Consider the following 20,918-nt stretch of genomic DNA (forward strand, 5'->3'; position numbering starts at 1 on the left):
TTATGATTTTTCTCTTCAATACACTTCCATATAATTTAAAAAAAAACACAAATTTTCGTATTCAATTACATTTCAAAACTAATATAATTGCCTTCTACTGACTTACTGCAAATGTGATGAGATGGTAAAAGCTGTAAATTTATTTTCCCGGCAAAATCTTAGATGTTTTGGCAGTAAACCTTATCAATAGATTGTAGGCACCCTTTAATAGTAGACCTGTTTCTATCCTGTTATTAATTGCAGTTTATGGACACGCTCAGTAAGGATCCGTCTTAATTCTATTTGATAGAATAATTTAATGATTCTTTTGCTTTAAATAATGAAGAACTCTCTGATCATAGCGCGGAAACTACCCAAAAAGAACACACTTTAAATAAATCTTATATAAACAGCATTAACTTTGTTTACATTCCTTACTGCTAATTTTCCCTTTTATCGCTCCTGACCAAAAGGGCCAAGTGAGCTTTTCTCATCACTGGCGTCCGTCGTCGTCCGTTAACTTTTACAAAAATCGTCTCCTCTGAAACTACTGGACCAAATTTAACCAAACTTAGCCACAATCATCATTGGGGTATCTAGTTGAAAAAACTGTCCGATGATCCCACTTGCCAAGCAACATGGCTGACATGGCTAGAAATAGAACATAGGGGTAAAATGCAAGTTTTGTCTTTTATTTTGAAAACCATTATAAATAGAGAAAATCTGACAAAGCAGAAATGTTCAGAATGATGAGCTCTACCAATTGTTTATATATGTCAAAACTGTCAGACCACTTCTTATAGGAGTTATTGCCCTTAAATGACAAAGTTTACCTTTTATTTTCTCATTTTTAACTATTATCATGAAAACTATAATAGATAGAGTGAAACTTCAAATGCAAAAATGATCAGCAAAACAAGATCTACAAATAAATGTGGATGGTCGAAATCGTCAGTCGACTACTTATTAGTAAGAGTTATTGCCCTTTGATTTTACCTTTTTTTTGCGTTTTTGCCTTATATCTTAAAAATTATAATAGATAAATAGAAACTTTAATAAGCAAATATGATCAGCAAGACAAGATCTACAAATAAAAAATCGTCCGACATCTCCTCATTGGAGTTAATTGCCTTTTAATGCAATTTTTACCTTTTTTGTTGCTTTTTGCCTTAAATGATAAAATTATAAAAAAATAAAGACACTTTAAATCACAAAAATGATCAGCTAGGCAAGATCTACTAACAATTTAAATTTTGCCGATATAGTTAGTAGACTGTCACTTTATAGGAGTGATTGTCCTTATATGAGGATTTGTTTTACCCTCTTTTGTGTTTTGATAAAAAACTCAGGAAGATAGAGAGAAACTAAACAGACTAAATGATCAGCAATACAAGATCAACAAAACAGATTTTTGTCATGGATTCATTCTCATCTACAATGTTGTAGAGTGTCCTTTTTTAAATATGCACATAGACCAAGGTGAGCGACACAAGCTCTTTAGAGCCTCTAGTTTGACGAATATGTTTCTATGAACCCTTCGTACGGTGTGTAAATTTCCCAACTCGTTAGCTCTACCCGTGTCTACAGTGATGTTATAGATTTTAATGAACGCAATTTATATATTGCTGGTAAACTGTTACGGCACAAATTTCATTAACGCATATTATTTATAAAACCTTTATTAAATTCTTCTAAGAATACAAAGATTTGGTTTGGAAGTTTAGCTCTATCTTTAGGAACGTTATTACAAATTGCCTATATCAGCCTACTTTATATAGAGCCTGTAAATTTAGATACTGTACATGCTAAGTTATTGATGTTTTGAATAAACTTATTTAAAGGGTATCAATTTAACATTGTAATAACCTATTAAAATATTGTCTGTATTGATACTAACATTGGATTGGTTTTTATAAATAATGCAGGATCAGTAAATTCCTTATGAGACATGAGCGAGCAAAGCTCAATGCCCATAAGAAATTTACTAACACCATATATATCGTAATAGGTCGCAAGCGTACAGTGTTGTATTGATAAAGAGTTACGAACACGTATGGTCATTCAGTTGGTCGTTGGTCAGATTGATCATATTCCTATGGTCATTAATTGCACCAGTTTTGGCTGCTGGTTCCCAATTTTTGTCACATTAACCTATGATATCTGTTTGGCTTACTCACCCAATTTAGTTAATAAAACGGAACTATAAACAACTGTAATACAAGAGGGAGGTTAAGCTAGCTATAAAACCAGGTTTAGCCCAGCATTGTCTTCGGAAAAGGCCTGTACCAAGTCAGATATACGACAGTTGTTTTCCAATCGTTCCGTTGGTTGATATCTTTTAATTTGGTCAGTTTTTATGGACTTCCCCGTTTTTAATTTACTTTGGAGTTTGTTTTTTTTTTTTTTTACTTTTTGTACCACTTTAATAGTAGAACTTTTCTTGTATTGTTATGAATCACAGCTAATTGACAAACACAGAAAAGATTAGTCTGATTTCATTTTAACAAAAAATACACAATAACACTCACCGTCAACATGTTTATTTTTTGCTTTAAATAATCATGAACAATTCTTTAATATACTGTGCAAGTTAACCAAGGGAACAGACTATAAACAAATCTTATATAAAGAGCAATAGTTGTCCTTTTTTAAATTTTGATATGTTACAAGGCAAGCTCTAGCTCGATTTATACGACAAATGAGACAATTTTTCGTTCCCTGCTTTAAATGGCCGTTTTTGGACGATATTGCTTTTGTTCTTTATGATGTTGTGTATATTTCCCAATTCGTTCCCTATGACTGGGTCTGTGGTGACGTTTATTATTTCAATGAACGTAATATAAGTATAACTAGTAATTTTTTTTGAAAGTCACGTATTTCGTTTCTACAAATCAAGTAAAACCTTTTTATTTCATAGATACAAAAACTTAACAGTTTGACAGAAGTTGTAGAAACCAGAATCATAAACAAAATAATCACAATGTCACCCTAATTGTAATGGTGCTGTTGTTCAAAAGGCCCATTAATTTAAATACTATCCATGTAAACGTATTGATACTTTGATAAAACTTATTCTTAAATTCTTAAAGACTATCAATTTACCATTGTAGTAAGATCTCTGAATATTGTCTTTATCGATACTAGCTTGAATTAAAACATAACTCAGTATGTATTGCTATTCTGTAAAAGATAGTTGATTCTACACCCTATATTTAATCATAATTTGGCACTGCACATGGTCATGATTTTCTATGACTATTTATGACGAATGAAGCGTGTTTTTCGCTGGTTGCAGTCTGTCATATTTTGTTTTAACATAAATAAGGCCGTTGGTTTTCTCTCTCTCTCTCCCATGACTTGGTTTACATGTTGTCAAGATATGGTCATTTATAGATTACTAAATGTGCATTTTTTATTGTTGAAAGCCGTACTGTTCTATAGTTGTTTACATCTCCGTGTTTTGTTGTTCTTTGTATCACTTTATCTTTATGAAGAGAAATTATGATTTACATTCTTAGGTGGCATTCTGCTGACATTATATTGTGTGTTCAGTCACTGGTGTCTGGTAGTCCGAACTTAGTGCATAAAGAAAACTTTCAGATTTTAAGTAATATGATACTTCAAGTTTTAAAAAAAGTTGAATATGTTTTATATACTTGAATTGCTAATTTTGACTATGAAACACGTGTACATGAACTTTCCTTTAAAAGAACAACTTTTATCTTTATCACAATCTTCAGAAATGCACTGCTATTGAATTATTGTTTTCCCGTACTTTAATTTGCCTATACATTTTCCGTATGAAGGACCTTAACCACGAGAATTCTTGTAAGTACTTCGACAACCGTATAGCGCAAATGCGAGGGAAAAACCATGATGAAAGAAAAGGTAAACAAACGTGGAAGTTCGATAGTGTTAATTGATTGTGAAAGATCAATGTTGATATACAAAATCATTTAACAACTGTTATGACGAAGTTTAATTGCATGGAAAATATAAAAAAAAACCAACAGCATATAAACATAGATAATATATTGCATGTCTATATATCATCTCACTTATTTTTCACGTGCTCTATAATTCTGTGTTGATAGTTTATTTATGTCACGTTTGGTAAAAGTGTCAGCAAAAAAACACAATAGTTAATCTGTTTTATATGCAGGGAAAGATTTCACTGTATGCAATATTTATTGTCGATTATGTGTTACAGATTTGTAATACATGTAAAAAGATCGTGCATAGAGGACTTAGTTTAGCATATATACTTACAATGGTTCAATGATTTCATTTCCGTGGCGTTATAATTTCAAGAAACTCGTTTCATTTGACTTAAATACGTTTGAGAGATTTCATGGAATGAAATACTGAAAAGTTTATTTGCAATGCATTCACATTATGATCATCATTACCAATTTAACAACCGCAAGCATTGCTTTGTCAGCCTTTTTTACCCTTAAACTCGAAATTTCTAAGTAATGCATGTTCATGCAAGCATTTTTCTGTTATATATTATAAATCTATTAAAATGCAGGTATACCTGTTTATTTTGCCCGATACTTTACCAGTTTAAATGGCATCCACGATCTTGATAGCATCGGCGTTATTATTATTTTCTGTACTTCAACAACTAATCCTAGACTACATTTGTCATAGGAAATTATGAAATTGATATAAATAAGTAGATCGGTCTGTACTTATAATTGATGATGCTATATCCAATATCAACCAGCCTTTTTGTAAGAGCAATTTGTCCTGGACTAAGTACTCTTCGATCAACTTTATTGACATTTAATTTTTTGTCTATAAATATCACTCAGTCTAAAGAGTCACGAAACATATCATAAGTTTCTCATGTGAAATCCACAAACAGATTTTACTCACCGTTCTGGGGATTTATGTTAGCTTTAATTTCTTATCTACATTATCATATGCTACTTTTTATACAAAGATTATTGATTTTTTCACTTTATTTGATTATCACTTTAATCATATTATTTCTATCATTCCGAGTTGTTCGTTGCTGAATAGTTTGTCATTTTCTCTGGAGATGTATTGAAATCGAGTACAATCCTACTTGGAAAAACATGCAATTTTTATTAGAACGAGAACTCCAAGGGTTGAATAGAGTATAGAATCATAATCACCTGGATGTCTCCTGTCTTGTAGAAAGACTCAAGACGTGCAATCCGTTGTCTCTGCAGGATGTTCAAATATGCAACATCACCCGGTCGAAATGGAGACGTTGAATATTATGCACCGTGCCTAGAGCTATATTTGCACTTTAAGATCACTTACCGATTTTTTTTAAGGGACAATAGAAGACCTGCAAGTAGCAAGTCACAAATTCTGTCGATATCCATCATATTCTCTTTTTCAATTGACAGGTTAAATTATCTGCTTTTTATCCCGTTAGAATCAGATTGTATACGATAACAAACAACTAACAATCATCTCAGAACGAGAGCAAGGTATTTAAGATGACTAAACCAAATGGGGAACATGTGTTAAAGGAAGTTTCAGTTTTATCCAAGTATCAAAATGGACACACGTATGTTCTGTTGCTACATCACAACGACACAATTAAAGGATTACAAGGCAAAGACAAACTCTATATTAAAAAATAGTTTGAACGTATTAAGTAAATCCGTTTGATGTAGTCCACTCAGATAAGCAATTCATTATCATTCGCATTATTTGTAATAAATCTGTGTTTACAGAACATTAATCACTGACCGACTTGTATGGACAACTATTTCGATGCAAACTGTCAACATAATTTATTGAGACAATATTGAGGATTTAGACAACTGGCTGTTCACATTATCCAAGATAACTGCATGGAATAGCACTGGAGCATAGGAGGGTAAAACATATATGTATTCGCGCTATTGACCAGTTTGTGTCAATGTCATGACTCTATGAAAGACTGAATCAAGTCCACACCCGAATTAGCTTTTGTTTCGATGATACTGTTAGAGGGATACATGACTCGATCAATTTGCCGAAAAACTGCATGAGTAATCCGACTGTCAATACGTATATTCCGTATATAGTATAACGGTTACCAGGTAACAAAAAAAAAAGGAGAATGTTCGTTCGAGCACGAGGATGAGACACGTCTTGGGTCATAAAATATAATCTGTTTATCGCTATTTATATTGCAACTCTACTATTTGAACAATGTTAAATGCATGGATGATATATACTTTTGCTTTATATTATTTATTACTGACTGTGAAGCAGATGATATGTTAAGGTAGTGTTTTACCTATGGCAAAGTCTACAGATTTAATATTCACGGAATTGTTACGATGTCATCTTCAGATTCATATTAATGATTGTAAACCAAAATATTTCATCTGGAACATTTTCAAGAGTTGCAATATAAAATTGGCCTACGAAAATATAAAATAACCATACATTGTCACAAAACTTTAATTTTATTTGTACTCGAAACATTGCAGAAATGCTCGACAAACCTCGCAGTTATCTGTTTCTCTGCTTTGTACACATGTAATGTATATTTCGAGACAATGTATGGTTATTTTATATTTCCATAGGCAACGTCGATGACTTGGAGGTTATGGCGTCATCGCATACTCGCTCTTTTCGACTCAGTAAAAACCTATCTCAGTCGTATGCTGAAGATGGAAAATCATCATAAAGAAAAATCAAAGGAAAAAATTGAAGAAAATATTATCTCATAGGAAGGTCTAGATAAAGTAGAGTAAGTAACAGTCTACGCGCTTTATATAGAAAATCAGTGATATTTGTATTCTGTCAAATAATTCTTTTGTTTTTATTTTCTTATTTTGCAAATCAAATCCATCAACCCTGGTTGTATGATACAAAGTTATCTGAATGAGGAAAATTATTTTGTTTTGAAATGAATGCGAAATGCATGTGTCCGAGATACAGTAATAGTCCTGTAACATATTTTATTAGATAGACAGTAACCATATCCCTTAGAGACACTTTATGTTTCAATTCTGACCAAAAACTGTTCTGATAATCACATCGCTTTTAAGTAAATATCTTCATAGAATTGAAGAGCACTCTAATGTAACTATGTCATATGTACTAAAGCAACACAGGAGCGGTTTATATCGTGTGCAAATGTCTACTGCGACAAATACAGCATCGTTGTTTTAAGAACGAAACATACATACAGGAATTCTGACAAAAGAAGCAAATATGTAATCGTTCCGAAGTACTAGTACTTGGGTTCCCTGAAGATTTTATTGAAACAGAAGGAAAGACAAAACATTATATTAAATCGGATGAAAACCTTGTACACAAATGTATCAATGTATATGTCGATTCCACTGGGCAAAACCTTTAAAATCTATAGAATGCAAGCATAATTTACTTAAAGTATAATGTTACAAATGGACATTAGTTTTTCATCTTGGCAACAATCAGATTAACAGAAATTTAACAGTCATTATTAAATGCAATAGTTGACAAAAAATCAGATAAATGAAGTCCTTGCGGATAATACTCTGTTCAATATACTTAATAAACTTACACCATAATACAGTAAATACGACTATGGGCAGTTTATTTCTTTTAATTGTAATTAATACTAACATAAAAGTAGCGTTTTCTGTTTTTTTCCACTTTACGTACTGAAGTACATAAAATTGATAATTACCACATACAAGACGAAGACTATTCCATGAGAATATTTGACATTAATGTCGACACCAGTCTTAATTCAACTAGATCATTGTTTACAACTTCTAATGGGTACTTATAACTTATTTATTGCTTTCAGTTGAATGTTAAATTATGACACCTTGCCTCAAGACAATCCTAGTGGTAAAGCAAATCTGCAGTGTTTCTAGAATATTCAATTTTTCTTTTGAATTACAAAAAGAAACTGCAAATTTAAATCAGAGCAAAATATACGCAAGACATTAGAATCAAGGTGTATTCTTGTTGCATTTACCCGATTTGTGGATGCTTACCGATAATTGAATGCCTGTGTTCCTTAACATATTTCTCTTGTTTGAAAATTTTTTAAAACCCGGCAAAATGAAGCAAAGTTGACCTGAGATGAGTTTGTCTATTTTTATTTTGTCTCGTTTGATCGTAAAGCTCCCTACGTTTGGATGTTGTAATATATTCCTGGCTTGCAAATATTAAGATTTGAGCGTTCCTGATTTAGGCAAATACAGAAAACCGCTTCAGACGTCGTAAATATATAGCCTGTTATTATTTTTATTTACTGACACTGTGTTGATAGTACTTCTGGTAAACTGTTAGTCCCCAAAGTGTCATCAGCTCAATCGCGAGTTCGTCGGTACTGACATGATTTATAACAAATTCCACGTTGACAAGATTAAGTAATCATTACGTAGCTAAGGTTCCAACGCCTTCAGGCAAAGTTGACCTACGATGAATTTGGCTATTTTTCCTAGTCCCTTTTGGTCAAATATTTACCTACGTTTTTTCGTACTTATATATCCCTGGCTTTCAAATGAACTCCAAAAGGAGCGAGACCAGGTACGTTGACATGGTAAGCGTTTCCCGCTATACATGCATCAATAACCTTAACAATTTAACCTTATTGAACCTTATTGAACCCTAAAACAATCACTCATCTTATCTTTTTCTGGCTAAATGTACAGGTATCCCAAAATTGAACGAAGTCAATGTTATGTTCATAGCTAAATTTTAAGTAACACACGAAAGTAAAAGACTTCTTTAATGATAATAATGAGTATGTTAATTTATCAGAAATATTCAATTTTTTGACTATTTAATACTTACTACTGAGACATTTACCCTGCTGCATCCTGGCTTCCTCCATTTTGGAGTTCAAGCAATTCCCTAAGTTATCTTCTTCTGGTTTGTGTTTTCCAAAGTGGACTGACGGGTGATAACACTGTTATTTTATTTTGTTATATTGTATTTTATAATCAACATCAAAGAGGTAAATAAGAATATTTCTATAAATATGTATTTACAAAATGTTTGAAAAAAGATTAGCCTTTCTTATCTTTATATAGAAATATTGAGATCTGGAAACTCTGTAAATAGGTACTGAAACTTTTATTTTGTTTTAATTATAAATTGTAAAAGATTGCTTATATATTAAAAATCAGAAGTGTTTGCCTGAAGAATAGTTTTATACCTTAATTATTACTTATGGCGCTGCCCAGACAGACATGTAGATATTTTGAAATTCTTTCAATGTATCTTGATCCACAACAGCCTTAAAACAGACAAGAATCAACTTCCCAAGAAAGAAAAAAAAAATAGAATTGTGTTGTCTACTTTTCCATTAATGTCCGGAAATATTGACTTCAGGTAACCCATGCGCTGTAGTCCCATCCAAGATGGCGACTTCCATAACTCAGTTCTGGGCATGTGACTTTGATTTCCGGTCGCACATGAACAAAACTCATCTTCAGTCCTTGATGTATTGCGTCGTTGATTATGTCACTTCCGGTGGATGACGTTACGATTCCGCTGACATGCGACTTGAAGCGTGACTCAATAGTACTTTGATAGTACATGATTTTCCACGATATAAAAGGGGACCTAGAGATAAAAGACAACCTTTTTCATTTTGCGATAAGTATACAGATTTGAAGTATAGGTTGTACATTGATAGAAGAATTTTAAGAAAAAATCATAATATGCGATATAGAGTTTGAATGACAAACATATATAATTCTTCAAACTCTTAAACGGTTTTGCAAAAAACAATTATGATCTAATGAATAATATTCATTTTTTCTCTCGATTTTTAAAAGCAAGGATTTTTACTACTCATACCATTATACTATATGACAAAGTAAAGTTAACTCTACCAATTTTACTGCACCAGATGCGCATTTGGACAATGATGTCTCTTCAGTGATCCTCGAAACCAAATGATTTTAAAATTCAAACTTATTAAAAGTTGAAGGGCTGATAAAACCAAAAAGCACAAAGAATATAGCCAAACCCAAACAACAAGGAATCAGAGCTTTACACGAGGGATATATACTCCTTAATTTATTCAAAATAATTTCAAAAATTTTGTAACAGCAAATTTTGATAACAAAATATCCGCATTTTCATGCCAGTACCTAAGTATCGATTCCTCGGCAGGTGATACTCTCATAAACTAATAGACTACCAGCAAATGTATCGACTTAGTGGTAGTAATAACATTAACGTTACCAAATTTATTGCATCAGATGCGCATTTTGATAATAAGTGTATTTTCAGTGATGCTCGAGGCTAAAATATTTGAAAATCTAATACTAAATGAAAAATGAAGAGCTCATAAAACAAAAAAAGACAAAACATATAGCCAAAGTCTGGCAAGGAATCAGAGCTTTGCACGAGGACGATGTATTCCTTAATTAATTTAAAATAATTTCAAACATTTTAATAACACAATATCAGTATTTTCAACATGTCCTTCAAATAAAAGTGATTGCTTGTTCGATTATATGAATATGATACACATTCTGCTTTTTTTGTTTTCCAGTGAAACATTTATGTCTTTAGTCGCAGATAGTCATAGTGTATGCAGAGCTTGGCAGATTACACATTGCTGTGTCTGTAAATTTGTGAATGATTAATTTCTGGAGTAGACTTCTTAATGGAAAAGAAAGTAAAATTTGTGTTGTATTATACAAACTTGTGTTTTTATATTATAATGATAACGGAATAGAAACTAAGTGGATATCATATATAAAAAATATTTTTGATAATTGTGGTATGTTCAATATATGGAAAGCATAGTTTGCTAATAAATGGGTGTCAAAATGTATTGAGCAAAAACTCAAAGACCAGTTTCAACAAGAATGCTTTGCTTTTGTTGCAGAATCGCCTAAAACTTTATGTTATCGTATTTTTAAAAAGAATTTACAATTTGAAAAATATTTTTCATTTTTACCTAGTAAATTCATTTATCAATGTTTATACATTATGCAAATATAGATGTCACCACTTGTCGATTGAGTCTAAACGATGGCAGGGTTTACCGAGAGAAGACAGAATCTGCTTCTCTGTGACTCAAACGACATTGGTGACGAGTACCATTACATTATGAATTGTGTGAAATTAGAAAGAAAGAAATTTTTACCGAAATACTGTTGGTCAAACCCTAATATCTATACATTTGATCAACTGTTTAACTCATCAAATATTGTAATATTAGAAAAACTAAATTTATCAAAGTTATAAATGTGAAAGTCAGTCCTCCAAGTTAATGTTATTGTATTGTTCACACATGCATGTAATAATTGTACCTTACAGTTATATTTATGTATGTTCTCTATAACTATGTAATTGTAGTTTTATGAGAAATAAAGTATATATATATGATAACAAGTCTAATCGAGACTACTAACGTCCTGTTTAAACTGTTTATTTAGGTCAAAGCTTTAAAACTCTTTTTTCTTGCCACGACATAAAATTTTGCATTACAAAAGAGTTTATGACACTGAATTGGCATTTAAATTTAATTATGAAATTAAATTAAGTTGTGTTACAGTCTTTGAACTTACGTCTTCGTTTTAACATCAAAATAACCCAGGAGTAATAAAACATGACACAAGTAGTAAACCAGAATGAAATGGATAAGACAGTATATTAACCTTGAATTAACGTCACTTCGCTGGTGATTGTAAAAAATAACAAGTTTGTAAAAGAGCATATTTAAAGTTATTCATTTAAGAAATTATATAAACTAAAGCAAAGATATAATAATTATATATTTGTCCGACGCATGATTTTGAATTAGATTGTTGTTTCCTGAAAACAAGACATCTGTTGACTAATTATTATATCTTTTGCAGAGATGATTTCACTGTCAACAGTGTTAAATCTTTTGAGACATAATTTAACCCGATGTATTTTAAAATTTATTAAAAGTTAAAGTCAAGGAACAGTGAAAGGTTACCAATTCAACACTATAATTAGATCTTTGAATATTGTTTTTATTGGTGTTAATATTGATTTTGTTATCAGTAAATTAAAATCAAACTAAATATTATTTTTATATACATATGAACATTCATGGCTGTACAATCTGTATCTTGGCATTGCACAAGGTCATGTTTTTCTCTGACTGTTAATGACGTCTTTACACTAAATCCATTGGATGTTGGATGTGTACTGATTAATACTTTAGTCTTAGATGCATTATGGTTTTTTAGTTGTTATTGGCTTTGAACTAGCTGTCAGTAACTGCGAGTACTCTCAGATCTGTACTTAGTGTCTTGTTGTTGTGGGAATCTATAAGTACCCTGCCATGTCTACTCTGTTTTTTGTAAGATGTTCTTATGTTGTACTGTTACACCACTGTCCCAGGTTAGGGGGACGGTTGCCACGCCTTCAAACTAGTTTAACCCCGCCACAATCTGTATGTGTCTGTCCCAAGTCAGGAGCCTGTAATTCAGTGGTTGTCGTTTGTTGCTGTGTGACATATTTGTTTTTCATTCATTATTTTGTACATAAATTACATAAATAGTTGTTAATTTCTGTCATTTGGTCTCTTGTGGAGAGTTGTCTAATTGGCATTCATACCACATCTTTTTTTTATATGTCACAATTTTTGGTAAAATTTTGCATACAACTTTGGCTTGTTGAACTGTAAATGAAAATAGAAAAATTGATGCATTATCTCTTTTATTCTCTGAAATATTACTGATTAATTCTTTCAAAATTGGTAAACACTTATATAGAAAGCACATAAAATCGGCAGGAAACGTCCTTTAATTTGTCTTAAAATCATAAAATCTCCAATTTCAAATCCATATTTTTTTTTTAAACTATGGGTTATTGATTCATAAATTCTTAAAATTCCCTTATGTTGAAAGAACTTAATCAGTAATATTTCAGAGAATTAAAAAAAAATGCATTATTTTTTCGATTTTCAGTTATAGTTTAACGAGCCAAAGTTGTATGCAAAATATTAAGAAAATCTGTGACATAGCACATTTACTGTAAAAGAGAGACGAACGATACCAAAGACACATTCAAACTCATAAGTCAAAAATAAACTGACAACGCCATGGCTAAAAAAGAAAAAGACAAACAGACAAACAGACAAACAACAGTACACAAAACACATTATATATATTGTAATTGCGTGAAGTCTTTGTTGTCAACAACCTGTGATACACACGATAACATCTAATTACTATGTGTCCATGTCCACGCTGTTATGAAATTCATTTTAAATAAATATAAAACCTTAAAATGCACTCGTGGAAAACGCAATTTACTACAACTGCCTTCAATAATGTAGGATGATGTCGTTATGATTGAGATAACAACTCCAAACTTTCATAACACATATTTATAGTCTTTTATTATATATTTAGCAATCAAAATATATGTCTACCAAATGGCTAATTGATGGAGAATATAATAATGAATTTAAAATGAATTATGAATGATAATACCAAGACATTCAATTAAACTTAGGTTTAAATCCTAAAATAAAAATGCTAAATAGCAATTGTAACTCATTTAAAATTCTATCCTGTGTTTGTTTCTCAACCACACCGAGAAAATAGCAATAGTATGCAAAAGGGTTGACACGCAAGTATGTCAAACTTATAAAAGTATTCTCCCATGAATAATTTGAAAGGTAGAATGTTCACAAAGCATGCATTCATACAATGTAATACATTATATACATGCTAATTGTATTACGAAATGTAACTTATTATGTCTATATGATGTAAAAAAAAAAGTGGTTACCATAAAAAGACTAAAGAATTAGTTTAGTCCACGTGTATTACTAATATGTAAGTAATTATAAACTACGTATGCAGTGAAACTTCACTCTTAGAAACAGTAAAAATTCTTTAGGAAAATATAATATGGGACAACTGAATATCAGACAAAAAAACGGTGAAAAATTAAGATCAAACCAATACGATATACTTTATTTTTGTTGTTGTTGAGTTTTGGTCTCATTGGCACATACATGTAACTCCTTATTAGGTTTTTATTCATGTCTACATTACAAAAAGAGATTAGATCGTCATTTTACGATGTCAACGTTTAAACCCCTATGTGAATTTGACATAATGCTCTCAAATCTTTTACGTATTTGGCCTTCTAAACTTTGATTTCGAGCGAAGGTTATTCCACGATAACGTGTCTTGCGTAGTGAATTTTAAAGTATCATATTTAACATAAATACTTACCATGAGTTGTAACGTTCCTGTTGTTGGTACACAAAGATAAGTTTAAATTGTTTATTTCCATTTTAAATATAACATCACCCTTCAAAAAAGTTGACATTGAACAGGTTTGAAGAGCTAACACGATGAAAGATATTCGAAAAAAGCGTATCAAGGGCACTGACATTGTTATCATTGTTTAATTTATTATTAGAAAACTCATAATTCAAGATATAAACTTGGTATTACGTGCAGAATAAAACAAAACGTTCGTTTTAAACTAACGTTCTTCAATACGGGACAATCACATTAGAATTTGTCTCGACAAATTTTATCAAGCAAATCTTAAAGCTAAAAACATGTTTATAAAAAATATCAAATTGAATATAAATCTGCACATACAGAAGTAAAACAAAATATCGATATTTATCCACAGAAGAAAATTGATGTTATAAGATAAAATTCGCAGACTTACGACGTACAATAAACTCTAAAAATGTCACAAGATAATGAATATATGTAGCAACTTAAAATATATCACCAAATGGGTAACAAAGGTATCCTAGTGAAATGATAGTTTAACCCACAATATTTTTCCTATAAAAGAGGGACGAAAGATACCAGAGGGACAGTCAAACTCATAGATCGAAAACAAACTGACAACGTCATGGCCAAAAATAAAAAGACAAACAGACAAATAATAGTACAGATGACACAACATAGAAAACTAAAGACTAAGCAACACGAACCCCACCAAAACTGGGGGTGATCTCAGGTGCTCCGGAAGGGTAAGCAGATCCTGCTCCACATGTGGCACCCGTCGAGTTGATATATAAGTGATCCTTCGTGTTTTTTCCAGAGAATGTCATCGTGGTATTTGATTTCTATCTTGGGTTTGTATGTAATAGTCTATGCAATGGTCGAGTTATACAGACGAGAAGTAGCAAATACGCTTAAGGACCTAATTTTTCTATGTACATGTATAAAGTGTAAATAGAAGTAAGCGATTGTCTATTGTTCATAAAAATGACAAAATTACTAATAAAAATGACAGGCACCAATGGTTTTTTTTTTTTGTCAAATAACACTAAGTTCTATAAATTGTGCTGTAGTACAACCCCGTTTAGTTAACCTATAATAAATCTCCCATTATACAAGTTAAGTCTATTTGACTGTATAGGTGGCAAAAAAAAGACAAATATTAGTCGAATTGGGAAGTTAAATCTGCTGACCCGGCCAAACACATCTTCCTTTTCCAGTGGGAGTCAATGTTTCTAAATCAACCTTTTAATTCATCTTCTTTTCAGAGAATCGTAAATTGATTCATTGTACAGCTTGTTTCCTTCCTAAATATTGTTACGGTTCGGGTCATTTTATTTCGTCAACCTTGGTATTAGGCTCAAAATTCTGACTACTAGTACTGGTATTGTAGACAAAGTTACTGGTCTTCGAGCATTAGTAGCATGGCTTGTAAAGGCAATGATTTCCTGTTTTATGGTTTCACATTAAAATGATAATAGAGTAAAAATCAACTAATGATCAGTTTGGTATACAACTATAAGTAATATTTCATTTTCTATTCCCATGACTGGCGGTTAACGTAAATGATGGCTGCCTCCAGTTGTCGAATGACAAAGTCGGGGAAAATAGGTAAAATAGGACAAGGAGAGCTACCCTTGTTACAATATATAATACCTATGTAAAGAAACTATAAACTATTTTGTCTAGCCTTGCTATTTAGTTCTAACAAAGTATCATATATTTCCTTAGTGATTTTTATACCCTAAAATTTATACCTAAACCATGTATACTATGGATGTTTGCAAATAAGGGATAAAGCAGATTTAAATGTGCCAGTGTCACAAAAGTCCAACCGTTGTCCTTAACTTTGGTTAGTTTGGTATATCTGTTCTTAAGGAATTTATGGTATGTTTTCTTTTGTCTATTTAATAGTTGAAATTGTCTAACTCAGCACATACCTTCGTAATAGAAGTTAAACTATTTATAAACACAAGTATATTACATAGTGGATGCATAATATTTTGGTTTCTTTTATGTTTGTGTGTGTCTTTACTTTAGTATATGTATTAAACCATGTAATGTTCGTGTTTTTAAACCATTTGTTTATATTCATCATTTGTCTCTTATACGCGTTTTTTTTTTCTTTTTTTTTTTTTGTATCGTTTTTATTTCTTTAGGTGTTTGTTCGTCCGGTATTTTATCTTTTGCTAAATTTTCTCGTTTTTCGGTTCTAATTTATTAATATATATCGTTTGGGTAAGGCCTTTTGGCTCAACCCATCGCAGATTATTGATTTTTCCAAATTTTATAAAGGAAAGTAATAAGGCTTTTGAGAAAGATTTGTTACGTTTTAGTCTCTCTCTTGAAAGTATTACAAATCAAACTTAATTTTAGATCGAAATCAGAATTAATGTTTTATTTCAGGACTTAAATTGACTTTTGTAACGTTAACGCGGATTATTTCATATATTGGACACAATGATGAAAACATATTACCATATATTAAAAATAAATAGATTTGAAGATTTATCACAAAGCGAACTATAAGTTTCATGTAAAGAAATAAAGTTTGCAATTATCTACGAAAAAGGAAAAAAATGTAGAACAAATGAGTGTCTTTTTTCCAATTACCACCAACTATTCTAAAGATAAATACTGTTGATTCCAATCTTAAACCTGTGTGAATACATTGGGTTAGTTTTCTGCCAATAGGCTTCTAGTAAACTCTGCTAGAACAGTTTAGACAAGAACAAAGTAGAAAGGTTTGGTAAAGAGGAATGGCACATGATATCTTGTAAACTTGAATCCTTATTATTGATAAAGGTTTTCTGGACTGAATTTTACTGCAATGTGTTTTGCTGAACCGTTTGCCATTGCAAGTTGTTGGGGGTAGTTTTCTGGGGCGTATTCAGGTGGGGACGTGGCTGGCGTGCGACACCCTAAAATTTGCAAAAGGATGGGTTTTCCTCAGCTTAATAAAGTATCCGAAGAGACGACGAAAATTAATGTCGTCGCATTCCATTTGTTTTAACATTCAAAGTATATAAATAAAGGCAACAGTAGTATACCGCTGTTCAAAATTCATAAATCGATTGAGAAAAAACAAATCCGGGTTACAAACTAAAATTGAGGGAAACACATCAAATATAAGAGGAGAACAAAGACACAACAGAAACACTAAAATGCAAAACACACAGAAACGAACTATAGGATTACAATAGCCATTTTCCTGGCTTGGTACAGGACATTTTAAGAAAAAATGGTGGGTTGAACCTGGTTTTGTTGCAAGCCAAATCTCTCGCTTTAATGGCAATGTTAATTATAACACTAAAATGACAACATTACATGACAGGACTACAAATAAATGGAAGAATAACAGGACAGAGAAACACACAAATAAACAGTAAGTTTAACAGAATCAACGTGATTACCAATCAACTGACCTACGGTTTATTTAAGTTCTATATATATTTCTCACTTGCAACCTAAAAGTTTTGCCGAAGTATGCATAAACGATGAAGGCCCCCGACCCGTACTATCGTATTATATGGGATCCGAAGAAAATAATCATAATTTCGTAAAAGCATCTGAATCTGATTTTAGTATACAAATCTATTACCTCATTACTTTATTTCCCCCCTAATATATTAGATTGACTAATATGAATGTAACACCAGTTTTCCCAGCAATCATTGACATAACATTCGCTTGATTTTTTTTAAATGGAGGGTCAGCTTGTGTACTCCAAATTGAGGTTTGTTTTAATTCTACTTGTCTTCAATCCCGTTTTCTGGTAAATATATGGGAGTAGTCTCAATGAATAGAAGTTCCCAGATTTCTTGTTAATTATGGGGATTGTAGATTGTTGTCAAGGGTGGATTTAGGCGGTTTTAGGTTGAAATTTTATTTTCTCGCTAATTTTACCACAAAATATTTCTTGCCACGCTTCGCTTGGCGAGATATCTATATTGCACCCACTCTAGAAGAATATTTCGATAATTTTACCTAAAAAAAAATAAATTTAAGTTTCCGCCCCTAACCTAAAATCCTGGATCCGCCCCTGGTTTTGAATACTAAGTCTTATTAATCTAGTTCCATTCCTAACATGCTAACTATAGCACACTGACACGACCAGTTTTTAATATCGTCAGTTGTTTTCTTTTTCTTTTCTTATATTTTACTGCAAGATAAATATTCGAATAAGGCACCCGTTATTAAATTTCGTTAACACCTTGTCTAAACTATGGACAATTTAGACACATGAGGTTTTAACGCATATCATATATAAAATTTAAGGTCCGACTTTATTGTTCTTCTTGTGGTTTTGTCTTCTGTCTCATTGACGTTATTCCCACATCTTGATATTCCCTTATATTGAATGATAATAAGATTAATGTTAACAATTTACTGTACGGTATGGATTTTGCTCATTGTTGAAAGTTGTACGGTTATCTGTAGGGGCTAACATCTACGTCATTTTGGCCTCTGGTGGATAGTTGTCTCATTGACAGTCATACCATATCTTCTTATTTTCATTTTTATTTCAGATTTTCTGGTAGTGACATCATAAAAAAGTATAATGTTTTCTATTAACAAAAATATTTGTTGATGTAAAACGATCAATTTAGTATATTATTATACCAGTTTTCAGTATGGCATTGATAAATTTAATCACTTAAAGCTTCACTGCACTCCAATTGAAAATAGCATGCAATCTCTATTTGGTTAAGTTTACAAGAAAACTATTCCGCTAGAATTATTATCTTAAAATAACTCTAGCTAAAAATGGAAAACAGTTCATATTTAAATTGTAAATATGCAATACATATCAGTTGGTATTTGGAGCTGAAATAATATAATCAAATAGATATGTGCACAATATTCGTACATGTAATATTTACGCTTAATTTAATATAACCTGTATGCATTTGAGGAAATATAATCTTGCATAGGTCAGAAATGTCAATCATTGCCCTGAAGTACATGTCCCTTCAGTATAGTTGTTTTCTGTACATCCGGAACACATGATATACCCCCGATGTTGATGGGGTTCGTGTTAAGTTTTCTATGTTACATTTTGTGTACTGTTGCTTGTCTTTTGGTTATTTTCGTTTTTGTTATTTTTTGCCATGGCACTGTCAGTTTGTTTTCGACTTATGAGTTTGAATATCTCTTTGGTATCTTTCGCCTCTCTTTCGCAAACATACTCATCCCTCTTTTGAATTTCAACTTTATCGTAAAATATCGAAAAGGTCATACTTTTGGTTCTTAAAAGGAGTTAATTCAAAAGCCTTAATTCTAAGTATAACAAATCTTTTCACACCAGTATATTATAGGCTTTAAAGTAAGCATATTTTGGATGTTGACGAAACACGTTGAATTTTTGCATGTGTTGGACTTAAAGGCTAGAGAAAAAAATGACTGCAGACGACGACCCGAAATGTTCGATAACCTAATGGCGCAAAGGGGTTGCTATCAAAGTTGTCTTTACTAAAAACTGTTATATATTATGAAACGTTATACTAAAACTGACGTTACAACACAAATAATGCATTTGGGTTCATAACTTTGTAATATATATAATGTGATATGCCAAGAAGAAGTTATTTGTTTCACTTGTTATATCACAACTATTTCTGTGTACATGTCCAATGCACAATATTGAAATAATATTGTCGACATTGCGATATTAACAAATGAATGTTAACACGATATCATGTCAACATTGTTAACATTGTAAGAACTATTATATACTGTTTACATCGTTGACATAAGAACTATTATATAATGTTTACATCGTTAACATAAGAAATATTATATACTGTTTACATCGTTGACATCGTTAACATCATATTGTACAGATATTGTGTTTACATCGTTTACATCACGATTTTTATAATGTTAGCACAATATCGTGTCATCATCAATTCTTAGTCATTTTATAAAATACTGATAACTTGTACAACAATTTTGTAAAAATTATAATGTGTACAACATTACAATTGGTGCACACAACACACACATGTGATATAAACCCATATACGTTTAGCAATGCAAAGTGCTGTAATCAGAAGACGTACTCTAATGGCATGATAAATGTTATGTTGTGTAATATAATTGTTTGTTGAATTATATAGTCATAGTCAATCCTCTTCGTTCTTAAAAAAATATTTGTTTTGTGATTTATTGATACATTTATGAGTTTTATTGAACCGTTTGTCATTACGCTGATCAAGATATGAGGGTAGGGTTGAGTACTTGACATGACCAGTTTTTAATTTCGTCAGTTGGTTATTATTTTTTTTATTTTATTGCAAGATATATATTCGAATTAAACACTCGTTATAAAATGATGTAACCACCCTGTCTAAACTATGTACAATTAAGATACATGTGGTATTGCCGCATATCATTTATAAACTTTCAGGTCCGACTTTATTGTTCTTCTTGTGGTTTTGTCTTCTATCTCATCGATGTTTACCGAACATCTTGAAATCTTCTTTACTTTGATGATAAGATTAGACAAATGATGAGTTTTGATTGACATCTAGGTAAACGTTTATCCTACGTAGCTTTTAACTTGGAATAGTTTTGAACTAAACATGTTTAATATATTTTATATGTGTAGGACTTAAACTACAAAAGCATAAACTTAAGGTCATGTCAAAGCCTTTTAAATCGTACTGTATGGTATAGATTTTGCTCAATGTTGAAGGTCGTACAATTGTCTATAGTATCTTTCAGCTACGTCATTTGGTCTCTGGCGGATCATGT

The sequence above is a fragment of the Mytilus californianus genome, unplaced genomic scaffold (genome assembly GCF_021869535.1).
Source record: "Mytilus californianus isolate M0D057914Y unplaced genomic scaffold, xbMytCali1.0.p SCAF_3, whole genome shotgun sequence".
Lineage (NCBI taxonomy): Eukaryota > Metazoa > Mollusca > Bivalvia > Mytilida > Mytilidae > Mytilus > Mytilus californianus.